The sequence below is a fragment of the Bos indicus genome, chromosome 25 (assembly GCF_029378745.1).
Source record: "Bos indicus isolate NIAB-ARS_2022 breed Sahiwal x Tharparkar chromosome 25, NIAB-ARS_B.indTharparkar_mat_pri_1.0, whole genome shotgun sequence".
NCBI lineage: Eukaryota > Metazoa > Chordata > Mammalia > Artiodactyla > Bovidae > Bos > Bos indicus.
In genome coordinates this window covers 10113517-10129416 of record NC_091784.1, presented here as the reverse complement: position 1 = coordinate 10129416, position 15900 = coordinate 10113517, and positions in this window count along the sequence as shown.

Genomic DNA, 15900 nt, shown 5'->3' with positions numbered 1-15900 from the left:
CTCAGCTCATGGTGCAGTTATCCATATTACTAAGGGAAATGACCTCAGATATGTAGATGACATCACCCTTATGGCAGAAAGTGAAGAACTAAAGAGCCTTTTGATGAAAGTGAAAGAAGAGAGTGAAGAAGTTGGCTTAAAGCTCAACATTTAGAAAACTAAGATCATCGCATCTGGTCCCATCACCTCATGGCAAATAGTTGGGGAAACAGTGGAAACCATGGCTGACTTTATTTTTCTGGGCTCCAAAATCACTGTGGATGGTGGTTGTAGCCATGAAATTAAAAGATGCTTGCTCCTTGGAAGTAAAGTTATGACCAACCTAGACAGCATATTCAAAAGCAGAGACATTACTTTGCCAACAAAGGTCTGTCTAGTCAAGGCTATGGTTTTTCCAGTAGTCATGTATAGATGTGAGATTTGGACTATAAAGAAAGCTGAGTGCCAAAGAATTGATGCTTTTGAACTGTGGTGTTGGAGAAGACTCTTGAGAGTCCTCTGGACTGCAAGGAGATCCAACCAGTCCATCCTAAAGGAGATTAGTCCTGGGTGTTCATTGGAAGGATTGATGTTGAAGGAAGTTAAAACTCCAATACTTTGGCCACCTGATGCGGAGAGCTGACTCATTTGAAAAGACCCTGATGCTGGGAAAGATTAAGGGCAGGAGGAGAAGGGGACGACAGAGGATGAGGTGGTTGGATGGCATCACCAACACAATGTTCATGGGTTTGGGTGGACTCTGGGAGTTGGTGATGGACAGGGAGGCCTGGCATGCTGCGGTTCAGTTCAGTTCAATTCCGTTCAGTCGCTCAGTTGTGTCTGACTCTTTACGACCCCATGAACCACAGCACGCCAGTTCATGAACGCACCTGTGGTTCATGGGGTCGCAAAGAGTCAGACACGACTGAGCGACTGAACGGAACTGAACTGAAAGGAAATGATTGTCATGGCAACAAAAAAGGCACTTATAGCCCATCATCTTACCCCATCTAAAAACAACCAGAAACACGTCACATCACACAGTTTTCTGCTCACAGACCGTGCCTTTTCACTTTTATTGACTTGGTACAATATAGCCATTTTTCAAAATGTCAGAGGCCATTATTTTAAACATTCAGGTACCAGGAAAGCTACTTGTTCTTGTGAGCAGTGCATGAAGTTTTTCTAATTATAGTCTTTCTGGATTCCTTGTCCTTTCCTTTAAATAAAGTGTCTAGCCATATGCTCCATGAGTAGTATTCTAAGTTTTAGATACTGCCTCGTTTTCTTTGGAATCCGTCAATGTCAGAGCTTTTTAGAGTGTTATTGTAAAAATGTACCAAACGTTGGTTGAGAAATCTAGCTTTTCTGAAGATGAAGTGATTTTTAAAAGAGGTTGTGTGGGAGTCTGTGTCCTGTTGCAAAAATAGTGAAATCAGGCCTTTCAATTAATTCCCTGCCTAGAACTTTTTCAGCATTGTGTTGCCTGTTTTGCTTGGATTTACACACACTTTGTGTGCAGTTCAAAAATTGTTTCACACTTTTGAGAAGTAAGGTCGCAGAATATTTCACCCGGAGACAGGTGGAGTTGGAGAAAAGGAGGAGATAAATAAAACACATTGACTATATATGAGAACAGAAACTGACATAATTTCCTGTGCCTGAATTAAACCATACTGGGACCAGGAATGTGTGTCCATGCGTACATGAAATAACACAGAAACCAGGCATAAAACAGTTAGCTCTTGATTCCAGGAAATGCTTGCTCTTAGAAGATAAGACTGCGAACCAGCTAAAATAGACTATTCGTCACAGTTTGTTTTTACCATATTAGAATCACCGGGCCCACCTACCCAAAGCTATTATGTCATAAGCTATGCCCAAGGCTAGATGGTCTCCTACCTTGCAAAACCCACATTAAAATCACCCAGCCCAGGCCCTAAAGCCCTGCAAATAGCCTCTGCTAAAAAAGGAGATCAGAATATGACACCTCAAAATATGCCATTTTGGTGTTTATTTTTCCGTGAAGGCAGTTGAGTCAACAGATGGAGGAAGAGGTCTCTGGCCTCCCCTTATCTGACTGAAGCGCACCTGGGTGTGTGCTCAGTCGTGTCCGCCTCTTTGTGACCCCATGGACTGTATCCCTCCAGGCTCCTCTGTCCGTGGGATTTTGCAGGTAAGACTACTGGAGTGGGTTGCCATTTCCTTCTCTGGGGGATCTTCCTGACACAGGGATTGAATGTGTGTCTCCTGAATTGGTAGGCAGATTCTTGACCACTGCGCCACCTCGGAAGCACTATAAAGCAGGGCATACGTTTCCCTTTGAGGATGGCACCCACCTCTTTCCCTCCACTACTTGCAAGAGAAAAGCGACTCTTACGTTGGATATGGGGAGTCTGTACCAAAGTGAGTTTGCATACCTAGACCTCACGAAAGTAACTCCTGTTCTTCTATTAGTTCTCTCTGTATATTTTCTAGTAATTGCCCCGTAATTTATTGTCTCTTGAAGCCCAAACTCTCCTTTTTTGAAAGTGTATCTAGGACTTCCCTGGTAGTCCAGTGATTAAAAATCCGCATCCCTGGTTAGGGAAGATTCCATACGCCACGGGGGGCAACTAAGCGTGTGCGCCGCAACTAATGAAGTCCATGTTCCAGAATTTTTGAGCTGCAGCTGCTGAAGCGTGAGCAGGTAGAGTGCGTGCTCCTCAACAAGAGAAGCCACTGAAGTGAGAAACCTGCACACCACAACTAGAGTATCCCCTGCTCACCGCACCTAGAGAAAGCCTGAGGGCAGCAACGAAGACCCATCACAGCCCCCCAAAAAAGGATACCTAAATCCTTGAACAACTTTTTCAAGTTTTCACTTCTTTTCTGTGAACTCCCATGCACTTAAATATTACTAAAAATTGTGTGATTTTTTTTTTCCCTATTAATTTGTCTTTTGCTAGTGCAATTCACAGGGCTTCCCAGGTGGCTCAGTGGTAAATAATGTGCCTGTCAGTACAGGAGACTCAGGTTCGATCCCTGGGTCGGGAAGATCCCCTAGAGAAGGAAATGGTAACCCATTCCAGTATTCTTGCCTGGGAAATCCCAGGGACAGAGGAGCCTGGTGGGCTATACAGTCTGTGGGGCTGCAAAGAGTCAGGCATGACTTAGTGATTAAACAAAAACAGCAGCAAAGTGCAATTCACAGGTGTCTTGATAAAGAGCCTAAGAAGACAGAGGAAAAGCTTTTCCTTTCCAACACGAATTTCCCCATTTTGAGATACTACCAAGACTCTTGTAAATGATGCTCTCCTCTACTGCAGTACATCCAATCAATAGCTGTGTTTGATTGACAGGCTTTATCAGTCTTTGGAGAGTGGATTGCTAGCGTATATACACTGTATGTATATAATGCAATAAAATTCCCACCAAAACACTATGGTCCAAATGACCCAATTGTGTGAATTGTGGGGTTGCGTGATTGCAAGGATAATGAATTCCCTTTTGCATGGTCAATTTTTCCATCTCGGTTGTGATCCATTTCCACTTACAAACATGACCTCACCTTACAAGCATGCTCAGTGTTTCTCAGTACTAAAAACGTGTGGCAGCTTGATTGCAAAAAATATCCTAACTCTTTTATCTCTTCCTTTAACAACACCCTTTATAATGTGACTCTGCGGCTCCTCCCATCAAGAGTTAGACCCGTTTCCCCAGCCTTTCAGTCTAGGTTGGTCTGATGAGTTGTTCAGACCAATGGAATGCAGCAGAATTGAGAGTGTGTCAGTTTTGAGCCTGGACCTTAAGAGGATCTTTCAGCTTTTGCTCTTTCTTCTGGAATCCCAAGTCTGTCATATGAACAAACCCGTTAGACTGCTGGAGAGTGAAAAACCCTGTTGGGAAATTTGAGGCACCTCAGCCTACACCCACCCTGCCTCTTGTCATGTAAAAAAGCCCAATCCAGATGAGCAGAGCCACCTACCCACCCCACACCTATCAGTGATGATGTGTGAGCCTACTAAGACCAGCAGAACCACCCAGCTGACCTATGGATTCCAGATACCTATTGTTTTAAGTCATTGAGTTTTGGACTTGTTTGTTATGCAGCAGTAGCTAACTGGTGCTGTGGCTGAAGCATACTGATTCCATTCTGTCCTTTTCATCTTTGGCCCTCAGTCCTACCCCTGTCCCTTTCTGTATGACTGAACTTTAGCTTACTTTTAAGGAATGTGCCCAAGCCAGATAAGTTTCCTATCAACTTTTACCCTTGGCTTTTTCTGATGTGGAAACTGGAAGAATGTCTTTGCTCACAGAGATGGTAAATGATCATGAGACCCTCCCCCACCAACCCTGGGGGAGGAAAAAAACCCTCAATTCCCATCATTGTGGACATGCTTTTCCTTTAGTGTTCAGATTATATCTTCAACTTTGGCTCCTTTAAATACCACTGTATCCCTTTTAAAGGCTCAGAGTCCAGCTGTGAATGCTTCTGGATTGTCATCTGCCCAGTCCTGCCAGTATGAAAGTTACCCACAATAAACTTCATAATTTCACTTTATGGAGTTGCCTGCTTGGTTTTTTGGTCTCAAATTTCCTTCTCAGTTTTTAGGATATTATTAAATATCCCTACCATTCAACAGATTCCTCTAGTGTGGCAGACATTGTTTATTGCCTAAAAACATATATCTTCCTCTCTTCTTCCCAGCTAACAGAGTGTAAATCTTGTTCAGATTCCCTGACCTGGGGAAAGGTAGACCGTGGCCAATCACATTATGCCACATTGCTGGCTACAAACAGGAATGGCACGTGAGCCATCCTGGCTTCTCATGAGACATTGCTATGGTCATTATGATGACTCAGAGATGAGCCTCTAAGACAAGATATGTGTCTTAGCCTGTTTGGGTTGGGGCTTCCTTGGTGGCTCAGCAGTAAAGAAGTCGCATGCAATGCAGGAGGCTTGTGTTCCATCCCTGGGTCGGGACAACCTCCTGGAGAAGGAAATGGGAACCCACTCCAGTATTCATGCCTTGGAAATCTCATGTACAGAGGAGCCTGGTGAGGTCACAAAAGTCAGACACGACTTAGCAACTAAACCGTCATATCATCACCTGTTTGGGTTGCTGAAATGGAATATCATAAACCATGTGGCTTAAACATTTATTTATTTCTCATGGTTTTGGAGGCTGGAAAGTCCAAATTCAAGGCTGATTCAATATCTATGAGAGTCAGCTTTCTCATTCATAGATAGTTGTGTTCCCATATGGCAGAAGAGTGCTTTCAGGGTCCTTTTTTATAAGGGCACTAACTCCACCCCAAAGTTCCCACCTCTTAAAACCTTTAGGTTGAGGTTAAGATCTCAATGTTTGGGGGAACACAAATATTCAGTCCACAAGAGTGTCCTGGGGGCTAAGTCCGACTGATCTGTTTTAGAATAAAGCATGAGAGATGACTTTTACGTTTGAATATTTTAGAGAAAATTCATTTCTGTGTAATAAATTTACCAGAACAGTGAATTTAAATGTCACCTCCTTCAACATACAAACTGCACCATAAGTTAATAGTCAGCATTTAGACTTCTGGAAAGACAAATGCCACATTAAAACAAGATGATACATAATCATTTTTTATGACTCCCACTGAAATTTTCCTTTTTGCCTGGCTAAAAACAGTTGAAGCAATAGCTGTTTATAATGGGAGAATCAGGTCAAATGAAATCTCCAAGGCGATTTAAAAATGCTTTTGTAACTCTCCTTGATACAGACCCAATCTTAGGCATTTTCTTTGAATGCTATCATTCTGAACCCAATTTGCCAACTTCTCTTTGCATCCATGTTTTAGACTAAAGCTCCATCTTCTGGAGAAGAAATGACATATAACCAGAGCTTGGCACATTGACTAACAGTCAAACTTGATTTGGAAGTTTCTGAGAAGATGTCTTTCTTCGTCATCCAAATGATTTCTCATTGGCAGCTCATTTTTCCCTCTTTGGAAGGAGTATCATCTTGGTGGGGCAGTGAAACAAGATGCATGCTGTTGATCACCTCCCCTTTCTCAAAGAGAGATTCATGGCTTGGTTTCATCTTTCTATTTATGGTTTCTGCAGTGGGAGACTGATTGGAATAATTCTCCTTCCCTCGGCTTGTTCTTCCTTTGATCCCTCATATCATTGAATCAGCACTGGGTGTTATTTTCTTACTCTCTGGAGAAATCAATTTCTCTGCAGCTTTTCCTGTATTTTATTCACGGGGTCTATTCTGAAACTCCTTGAATGCAAATATTTTAGGAAATATTATACATTAACATCATATTTTTGAGAGATTGAAAGCTAGTCAATTTTTTAAAAAGATTGATTTACTTACTTCTGTTTTTGGTTGTGCTGGGTCTCAGTTGCATTGGGTCTTCGTTGCTACTTTCTCTAGTTGTGGTGAGTGAGGGTTACTCTTTATTCCAGCACGAGGGCTCCTCATTGCTGTGGCTTCTCTTGTTGCAGAGTATGTCTTAGTTTCTGCACACAAGCTCAGTATTTGCAGATTGCTGGCTCAGTAGTGGCAGTGCACTGGCTTAATTGCCCTGTGGCATGTGGGATCTTCCCGGACCAGGGAGCGAACCTGTGCCCCCTGCATTGGCAGGTGGATTCTTAACCACTAGACCATCAGGGAAGCCCCGATTTTTTGTTTTCAAATAATATTAATTTTTAAGTATAGTTTTAGGTTTAAAGAAAAACTGTGAGGATAGCCCATAAACCCTGCATTTAGTTTCCCCTAATATCGTAAATTAGATAGTATATTTATTACAGCTAATGAACCAGTACTGATGCTTTATTATTTATTAAAGTCCACACATTATTCAGATTTTCTTAGTTTTTACAGTGTCTTTTTTCTGTTCCAGGATCCTGTATTACATTTAAAGACATATATTTATTTATTTGGCTGTGCCAGGTCTTAGTTGAGGCATGTGGGATAATTATTGGTGTGGGATATAGTTCTCTGACCAGGGACGGAACCTGGGCCCCCTGCATTAGGCACGATGAGTCTTAGCCACTCGACCACCAGGAAAGTCCCCATTGTACATGTAATTGTCATGTCGCCTTCGGCTCCTCTTGACTGACACTTTCTCAGATTTTCTTTGTTTGGATGACAGTTTTGAGAAGTACTAGTCAGGTATTTCGTAGAATGTCCCTCTACTGGGATTTGCCTTGTGTTTCTCTCATGATTAGGGTTATGGGGCTTGGGGGAAGAAGATCATAGAGGCAAAGTGTCATTTTTACCACATCATGGCTTATCACTGTGGATGCTGACCTTGAAGCAGTGTTTCTCAGGTTTCTCACTGTGAAGTTGCTCAGGTAACTTTAGAGTCCCCCACCATAAAGGCTGTCTGTGACCTTGGGTGGCTGTTTTGGGGGGGAAGGAAGAGCACAGAGCTTTGCTATCTGTCGTCATTGGTGCCGCATAGCCCGGCTCCTCCTGGCCCCAGCAGAGAGAAGCAGAGAGAATGATGGGGTTCGTTTGATTCAATCTATTTTATGCCACTGTGGGGAAAGGATGACCTGGGAACACGATATGAAAAGATATGAAAAGGGAGTCAGGAAGCCAGAGTTGCGAATCTGTCTCTAGGCTTGGAAATTCTTTTGTCTCAATCCCCAATATGTTAAAGGGCTCTTTGAGGATGGAAAAGCAGGACACTTGAATTCTGTTCTAAAGAGTTAAGGTGCTTTGAACAAGATGGTAGCCTTCTTTGGACTCAAGGGGAGGGAAGACTGAAAAATATTCATTAAATCATCCACTCAGTGGCTTTACATAGCTCCTGTCACTGAGGAGGCTAGGTGACTCTATGAGGTAGCCATTGTACTCTAATAAAACAACAACCTTAATGGCAAGATTAATAAAATCAGCTATTGGGTGTTGACTGTTACTATGTGCCAGTTGATGGGAATTCAGTGAATTAGACCCACCCCCTCTGGGCATTCAAAATCTACGAAGTTGGGGAAGAGAAACAAATAGACAAGCTCTGTCTATAATAAGATGTGTAGGGACTTCCCTGGTAGTCCAGTGGTTAAGAATACACGAGTCAATGCAGAGGACACAGGTTCTGTCCTTGGTCTGGGAAGATCCCACATGCCACAGAGCAACTAAGCCCATGTGCTACAAGTACTGAGCCTGTACAATTTTTGTTGCTTATCTGTTTTAAACATAATAGTTTGTATCTCGTAATCCCATACCCCTGTATATTGCCCCTCCCTGCTTCTTGCTCTCGGTTGGTAACTGCTAGTTTGTTCTCTATATCTGTGAGTTTGTTTCTGTTTTGCTATATGTATTAATTTGTTTTATTTTTTAGATTCCACATATAAGATAACAGAGTGATAACAGAGTGTTTGTCTTTCTCTGACTTATTTCACCAAGCTCAATACTCTATAGATCTATCCACATTGTTGCAAATGGCAGAATTTCATTCTTTTTTAGGGTTCCATTGTATATATACGGGCTTCCCGGTAGCTCAGGTTGTAAAGAATCCACCTGCAATGCAGGAAACCCCAGTTGGATTCCTGGGTTGGGAAGATCCTCTAGAAAAGGCAAAGGCTACCCACTCCAATATTCTTGGGCTGCCCTGGTGGCTTGGACGGTAAAGAATCAATGAGGGATACCTGGGTTTGATCCTTGAATTGGCAAGATCCCCTGGAGAAGGGAAAGGCTACCCACGCCAGTATTCTTGCCTGGAGAATTCCATGGACAGAGAAGCCAGACAGGCTACAGTCCATGGGGTCGCAAAGAGTCGGACATAACTGAGCGACTTTCACTTTCACTTGTATATATACACTTCACATTTTCTTTATCCATTCATCTCTTGATGGATGCTTAGGTTGTTTCCATATCATGGCTATTTTAAATAATGCTGCTATTAACATTGATGTGTATGTATCTTTCTGAATTAGTATTTTCAGTTTCTTTGGATATATAACCAAGGGTGGAATTGTGGGATGGTGAGAGTTGAACCATAAAAAGGCTGAGCACTGAAGAATTAATGCTTTCGGACTGTTGTGCTGGAGAAGATTCTTGAGGTCCCTTGGACTGCAAGATCAAACCAGTCAATCCTAAAGGAAATCAACCCTGAATATTCACTGGAAAGACTGTTGCTGGACTGATGCTTCAATCCTTTGGCCACCTGATGCAAAGAGCTGATTCATTAGAAAAGACCCTGATGCTGGGAAAGATTGAGGGCAGGAAGAGAAAGGGGTGGCAGAGGATTAATTGGTTTGATGGCATCACTGACTCAATGGACATGAGTTTGAGCAAACTCCGAGAGATAGTGAAGGACAGGGAAAGCTGGCATGCTGCAGTCCATGGGGTCAGTAATATTTAGTGACTGATCAACAATAGTCAGACATGACTTAGTGACTGAACAACAAGAAGGCTTGTGTGCTCAGTCGTATCTGACTCTTTGAGACCCTGTGGACTGTAGACTGCCAGGCTCCTCTGTCCATGGAATTTTCCAGGCAAGAATTCTGGAATGGGTTGCTGTTTCTTCCTCCAGGGGATCTCTTGACCCAGAGATCAAACCCTCATCTCCTTTGTCTTCTGCATTGCAGGCAGATTCTTTACTTGTTGAGCCATTGAGGAAGTTATAGTAATGCTTAATTAATATCAGTTAATTAGTATTATTTAATAATTTTCTAATCATTAATAACATAATAGACTCCGTTTGTCACTGACTATATGTCAGATATTGAAATCAATGGCTTATAGCCATTATCTCATTTACTTCCCAAAGGAACCCTATGAAGTTTCTGTTTTTTTCCTGGGTTTTTCAGATGCAAAAGTTGATGCTCAGACTGGTTGTGTTAGTAAGTGGGTGCTACTGTTGTTTGAAGCCATAATGAAAAGGGCAATAGCTTTGAAGTCAGATAAACTTGGATTTCTTTCCTAGGTCTTCAGGCTTCTTGGGAACTTCTGAGCTTTAGTTTCATGATTTATAAAAGAGGAAAATAATAATACTCCTCTCCTAAAATGAGGATTAAATAAGATAAAGCAATCTGTATGGTGCCTGATAATAACATCAATGCACAGCAGAGATCACATTAAAAAAATGATGATGTTGTTTGTATCAGTCAGCAAATGCCAAGTAACAAACAGCTATAAAGTCTCAGTGGCATATAATGGTAAGCATTTATCTCTCAGGCATCTGCAGATTTGGCTGGGGGTATGGTTTTTCCAGTAGTCTTGTATGGATGTGAGAGTTGGTCTGTAAAGAAAGCTGAGTGCCAAAGAATTGATGCTTTTGAACTGTGGTGTTGGAGAAGACTCTTGAGAGTCCCTTGGACTGCAAGGAGATAATACCAGTCAACCCTAAAGGAAATCAGTGCTGAATTTTCATTGGAAGGACTGATGCTGAAGCTGAAACTCCAATACTTTGGCCACCAGATGCAAAGAACTGACTCATTGGAAATGACCCTGATGCTGGGAAAGATTGAAGGCAGGAAGAGAAGGGGATGACAGAGGATGAGATGGTTGGATGGCATCACTGACGTGATGGATGTGAGTTTGAGTAGGCTCTGGGAGTTGGTGATGGACAGGGAAGCCTGGTGTGCTGCAGTCCATGGGGTCACAAAGAGTCGGACACGACTGAGCGACTGAACTGAACGGGTGAACTTGACTGGGTGGTTCTGATTCAGGCTGCAGAGCTGCCCTAGGAGGGCCAGGCTCATCGCTGAGACTGGGTCTTAGGTCTGCTTCTTGTGTGTTCATTCTAGGGCCCAGGCAGAAGTGGCAGCAGCTACCCATAAGCAGCCCTCTCAGGTGTTGGCAGAACTGCAAGAAGGTGAGCCCAGTGGTGCAGGTACCTCAGAGACATTTTCTGACATCTTTTTTTTTTTTCTTTCAACTGCATTTCCTGGCTTGTGGAATCTTAGTTCCCTGACCAGAGATTGAACCAGTGTCCTCATCAGTGAAAATGCAGAGTCCTAACCACTGGACTGCCAGGGAATTTCCATGACATGTTTTTTTCAGTGCCATCAAGCAAGTCCCCATTTCTTAGTAGGCACTGATTGGATGTCCTACAATTTAACTCAGTTCTGATATACCTACCTGGAAATAGCCTCTGGTTCCACAGGTTAGGGATTCAGTGCCACAAAACTTACCCTCCCGCTCCCTCATGACTCTAATTACAAGTCCAAGTTGTTATCTGTGCTGACCAACTGTTTTGACCACATGACCCTACCACATCTCAATGTATGCACCAACCCAGAAGCTCTGCAAAACCACCGTTGGGGGATTTTTATTCAAGTTTCATTATATAGGCACAAGGGATTAAATCGTTGGCCATTAGTGATTGATTCACCACCCATCCCTCTCTCCTCCCCAGATGTGTGTCGGGGGGTGGGGCTGAAAGTTCTAACTTTGTAATCCAGGTTGGTTCCCCTGGCAACCAACCCCTATCCTTTGGGCTCTGATGGCTCAGATGGTAAAAAAATCTGCCTGCAATGCAGGAGACCCAGGTTCGATCCGTGGGTTGGGAAGATCCCCTGGAGGAAGAAACGGCAACCCATTCCAGCATTCTTGCCTGGGAAATCTCATGGACAGAGGAGCCTGGCAGGAGACAGTCCACGGGGTCGCAAAGAGTCAAACCAGCCCCTATTCTTAAGGGCTTTCCAAAAGTCACCTCAGAAACATAAAGTCATGTGTGGTTGAAAGGGGCCTGTTATGAATAGCAAAAGACTGTTTTGTTGCTTTTATCACTTAGGGAATTCCAGGGTTTTAGAGCTCTGTGCCAAAATGAGGACTGATGACCAAATATACTTTTCTTATTATAAATCACAATGTCACACTTTGGTTTACATCCATCATATTTGCTAACATCTCATGATCCAAAGCAAGCCATTTGGCCAAGCATCAATGGAGGTGGGAAATATACTCCACCAATGGAAATGGTGGAGGGGGAGAGAATATTTTTGAACAATAATATAATAATAACTGATCTCATAGGTTGATATACTATGACCTGTGGACCAGTCTGAACTGCCACTTTTCTTTGTGTGGCCTATGAACTAAGAATGGTGTCAACTAGAAAAGATGTACAACTTGAGAGTTGCGAGTTAAGTTTTATTTGGGGCACAATGAGGACTGCAGCCCGGGAGGCAGCATCTCAGCGCTGAGAGACTGCTCCAAAGCAGCAGTGGGGGAAGGTCAATTTATAAGGTTTTGGTGAAGGGGGAGTTCAATACCATGAAGCACTCATTTTACAAAAGGTTTTTTTGTTAGTCATAAGGATCTGATATCACCATGAAGGGATTTAGTGCTTCTCTAGATATGAGGAGATGCAAGGATTGAGATTATAAAATCTGTTCCTAAGAACATCCAACTATCTAAAGACCTGTCCCACCAGATTCCCTGGAGCACAGAGTGTCTCACTCCACCCTGAACTCCCTCAGGGGTTGTTGAAGGTCAACAGCTATAGCAGATTGGGGTTCAGTCTCCATAGAGGCAGATGGCAAATGCCTTTATTATTCAGTCATTGGCATTGCTCTTGGTAAATGCCAATTTATAATTGACAGTGGTTTTACTTTTTTGCAGGGGAGGGGTTGAAAAGAAGAAGAATATTTCATGACATGTGAAAATTACACGATGTTCAAATTTCAGTGTCCATCAGTGAAATTTTGTAGGACACAGCCATGCCCATTTTGTAGACATATTGTCTTTGGAGGTTTTGAGGCAGAAGACAGCAGGGCCCCTAGCTGAGCAGCTGGAGTTCATTCCCTGTGGACCCCAAGACGAAGATAGCAGGAGAATAACAGGAGAGGCTGATCCCTGCCAGGATAAGAGATAAGACGCCATATAATTTCACATTCCTCAAGTCAAGGAGACCTTTCTGACTACACATACGTGGAAAGGCTCCTTGGAGGTCAAAAAGGAAGTGATGTCAAGCCACCCAGAGGCCTCTACTGGAATCCATCTTGGCTAAGAGATGCGCATGCACACATGGGAGGATCCTGAGATGTACCAAATACAGACTCAGTTCAGTTCAGTTCAGTCACTCAGTCGTGTCCGACTCTTTGCGGCCCCAAGAACCTGTGCTCCAGGCCTCCCTGTCCATCACCAACTCCCAGAGTTCACTGAGACTCACATCCATCGAGTCAGTGATGCCATCCAGCCATCTCATCCTCTGATGTCCCCTTCGCCTCCTGCCCCCAATCCCTCCTAGCATCAGAGTCTTTTCCAATGAGTCAACCCTTCAGATGAGGTGGCCAAAGTACTGGAGTTTCAGCTTTATCCAAAGAAATCCCAGGACTGATCTCCTTCAGAATGGACTGGTTGGATCTCCTTGCAGCCCAAGGTACTCTCAAGAGTCTTCTCCAACACCACAGTTCAAAAGCATCAGTTCTTTGGCACTCAGCTTTTTTTTGCAGTCCAACTCTCACATCCATACATGACCACTGGAAAAACCATAACCTTGACTAGATGGACCTTTGTTGGCAAAGTAATGTGTCTGCTTTTGAATATGCTATCTAGGTTGGTCATAACTTTTCTTCCAAGGAGTAAACGTCTTTTAATTTCATGGCTGCAATCACCATCTGCAGTGATTTTGGAGCCCCAAAAAATAAAGTCTGACACTATTTCCACTGTTTCCCCATCTATTTGCCATGAAGTGATGGGACCAGATGCCATGATCTTCATTTTCTGAATGTTGAGTTTTAAGCCAACTTTTTCACTCTCCTCTTTCACTTTCATCAAGAGGCTTTTGAGTTCCTCTTCACTTTCTCCCATAAGGGTGGTATCATCTGCATATCTGAGGTTATTGATATTTCTCCCGGCAATGTTGATTCCAGCTTGTGCTTCTTCCAGCCCAGTGTTTCTCATGATGTACTCTGCAAAGAAGTTAAATAAGCAGGGTGACAATATACAGCCTTAACGTACTCCTTTTCCTATTTGGAACCAGTCTGTTGTTCCATGTCCAGTTCTAACTGTTGCTTCCTGACCTGCATACAAATTTCTCAAGAGGCAGGTCAGGTGGTCTGGTATTCCCATCTCTTTCAGAATTTTCCACAGTTTTGTCTCTGAGCCCACCTGTGTTTATCCATACGTACTGTGCTCTTTTTCCTCTGAATAAACACTTTGTTTCACTACTTTCCATCTCTGGTAATTTTTTGCTGCAAAGCTGAAGGGCCAGGGCCTTGTCCCTGAAGACTGTCCTGGTGGCCAGGATTCAGCTCTCTCATTGCCATGACTTCAATCTCTGGCTGGGAATGGAAACCCTGCTCAAGCCGCTGCAGGCCGAGGCCACTCAGGATCAGTTTTGGGTCACAAGAGCGGAGCTGAGTAGTTGTGACAGAGACGGCATGGACTGCAAATCCTGAAATAGTCACCGTCTTTACAGAAAAAGTTTGGTGACCCTTGTTCTATCACACTATGGTGACGATGATGTCACATAGAAATGTGAAATAGAAACAGTTTTCATAAAAAATTCAAAGCTATCTACATTCTCCCATTTCATCCTTATGATAGCATGTGTGAAGTCTGACTGCAGTTTTTGATGTTTGACTGCTGATCTCTTTTGGTCTCATCTTCCCTTTCCCCTTTTTGGGCTTCCCTAGTGGCTCAGACAGTAAAGAATCTGCTTGTGATTCAGGAGACCTGGGTTTGATCCCTGGGTGGGGAAGATCCCCTGAGAAAGGGAATGGCTACCCACTCCGGTATTCTTGCCTGGAGAATCCCATGGACAGAGGAGCCTGGCTGGCTACAGTCTATGGGGTTGCAAAGAGTCAGACATGACTGAGCAATTAACACATTTACTTTCATCTTTGCCCTTTGGTCCCATGTCAGGACAAGTAAGAAAGCCCACGTGTCCTTCCTTCTTTGTGCTGGTGGGAAATTAAAAGGTCAAAGGTCAGGAAACTCCACCCTTGCCCCTTAGGTGCTATAACGCTCTCCCTACTCTCTGTGCCTCCCTCTAGGCAGTCTAGACCTGTCTGTGCCCACCCTACTCTCCCCATCAGTTCTTTATGTGAATAATAAACTTGCCTGCAAACTCTCTTGGTTTGTGGAGGGTCAGTAGCCTAGACATCCAAGATAATATAGTATCTTCAGAAGCTCTATATTATAGACTGATTGGATAATCTGAGTACCTTCATACTTGAACCCTATAACCATACTGTAAGCCAAGAATGGAAGATAAAAATCGAATATATAAGGGCTTATTTTTCCCAGTAAATCCATTTATGTGTTTATCCATTTGTCCATTCTTCTATCCAGTCATCTATCCATTTATCCAACCATCTATCCATTCATGCAGTAAATATTTTGAACAGCTTCTATATACCAGGTACTAGGTATAAGGGCTTTCCAGGTGGTGCTAGAGGTGAAGAACCCATCTGTCAATGCAGGAGACATAAGAAATGAGGGTTTGATCCCTGGGTTGGGAAGATCCCTTAGAGGAGGTCATGGCAACCCATTCCAGTATTCTTGCCTGGAGAATCCCATGGACAGAAGGGCCTGGTGGGCTACAGTCCATGGGGTTGCAAACAGTTGGACATGACTTAGCACACATGTATAAGGGCAGAATCTTTATTCAGTCTTCAACTTTCAAAAATCCACTGCTTCAGAGTTGATTTCCAAGACTCTGGGATGGTCTGACCTTCCTACTTTGTGTTTGACTTGGAAAACATCCCTTTACAGGAAACCCTAAGGTCCTTATTAATTTCTGGGTTAGTCAGGACACTTTGGGAAACACTGAGAAAAAAGGAAGGATTGTTGAGGGTAGAGCTGGCCTCAGGGATTGGAAAATGTTTTTACCCTCTCCCACATACCAGTTTGATGCAAATGTTTGAATAAAAATGTTTGGATCAGAATTATATCAATATGGATGAATTGTGAATGAGAAAGCATCATCCAAAATGAATCCTATTAAGCCAGTTTAATTCCGTGACTCATTATTTACATGAGTCAATTA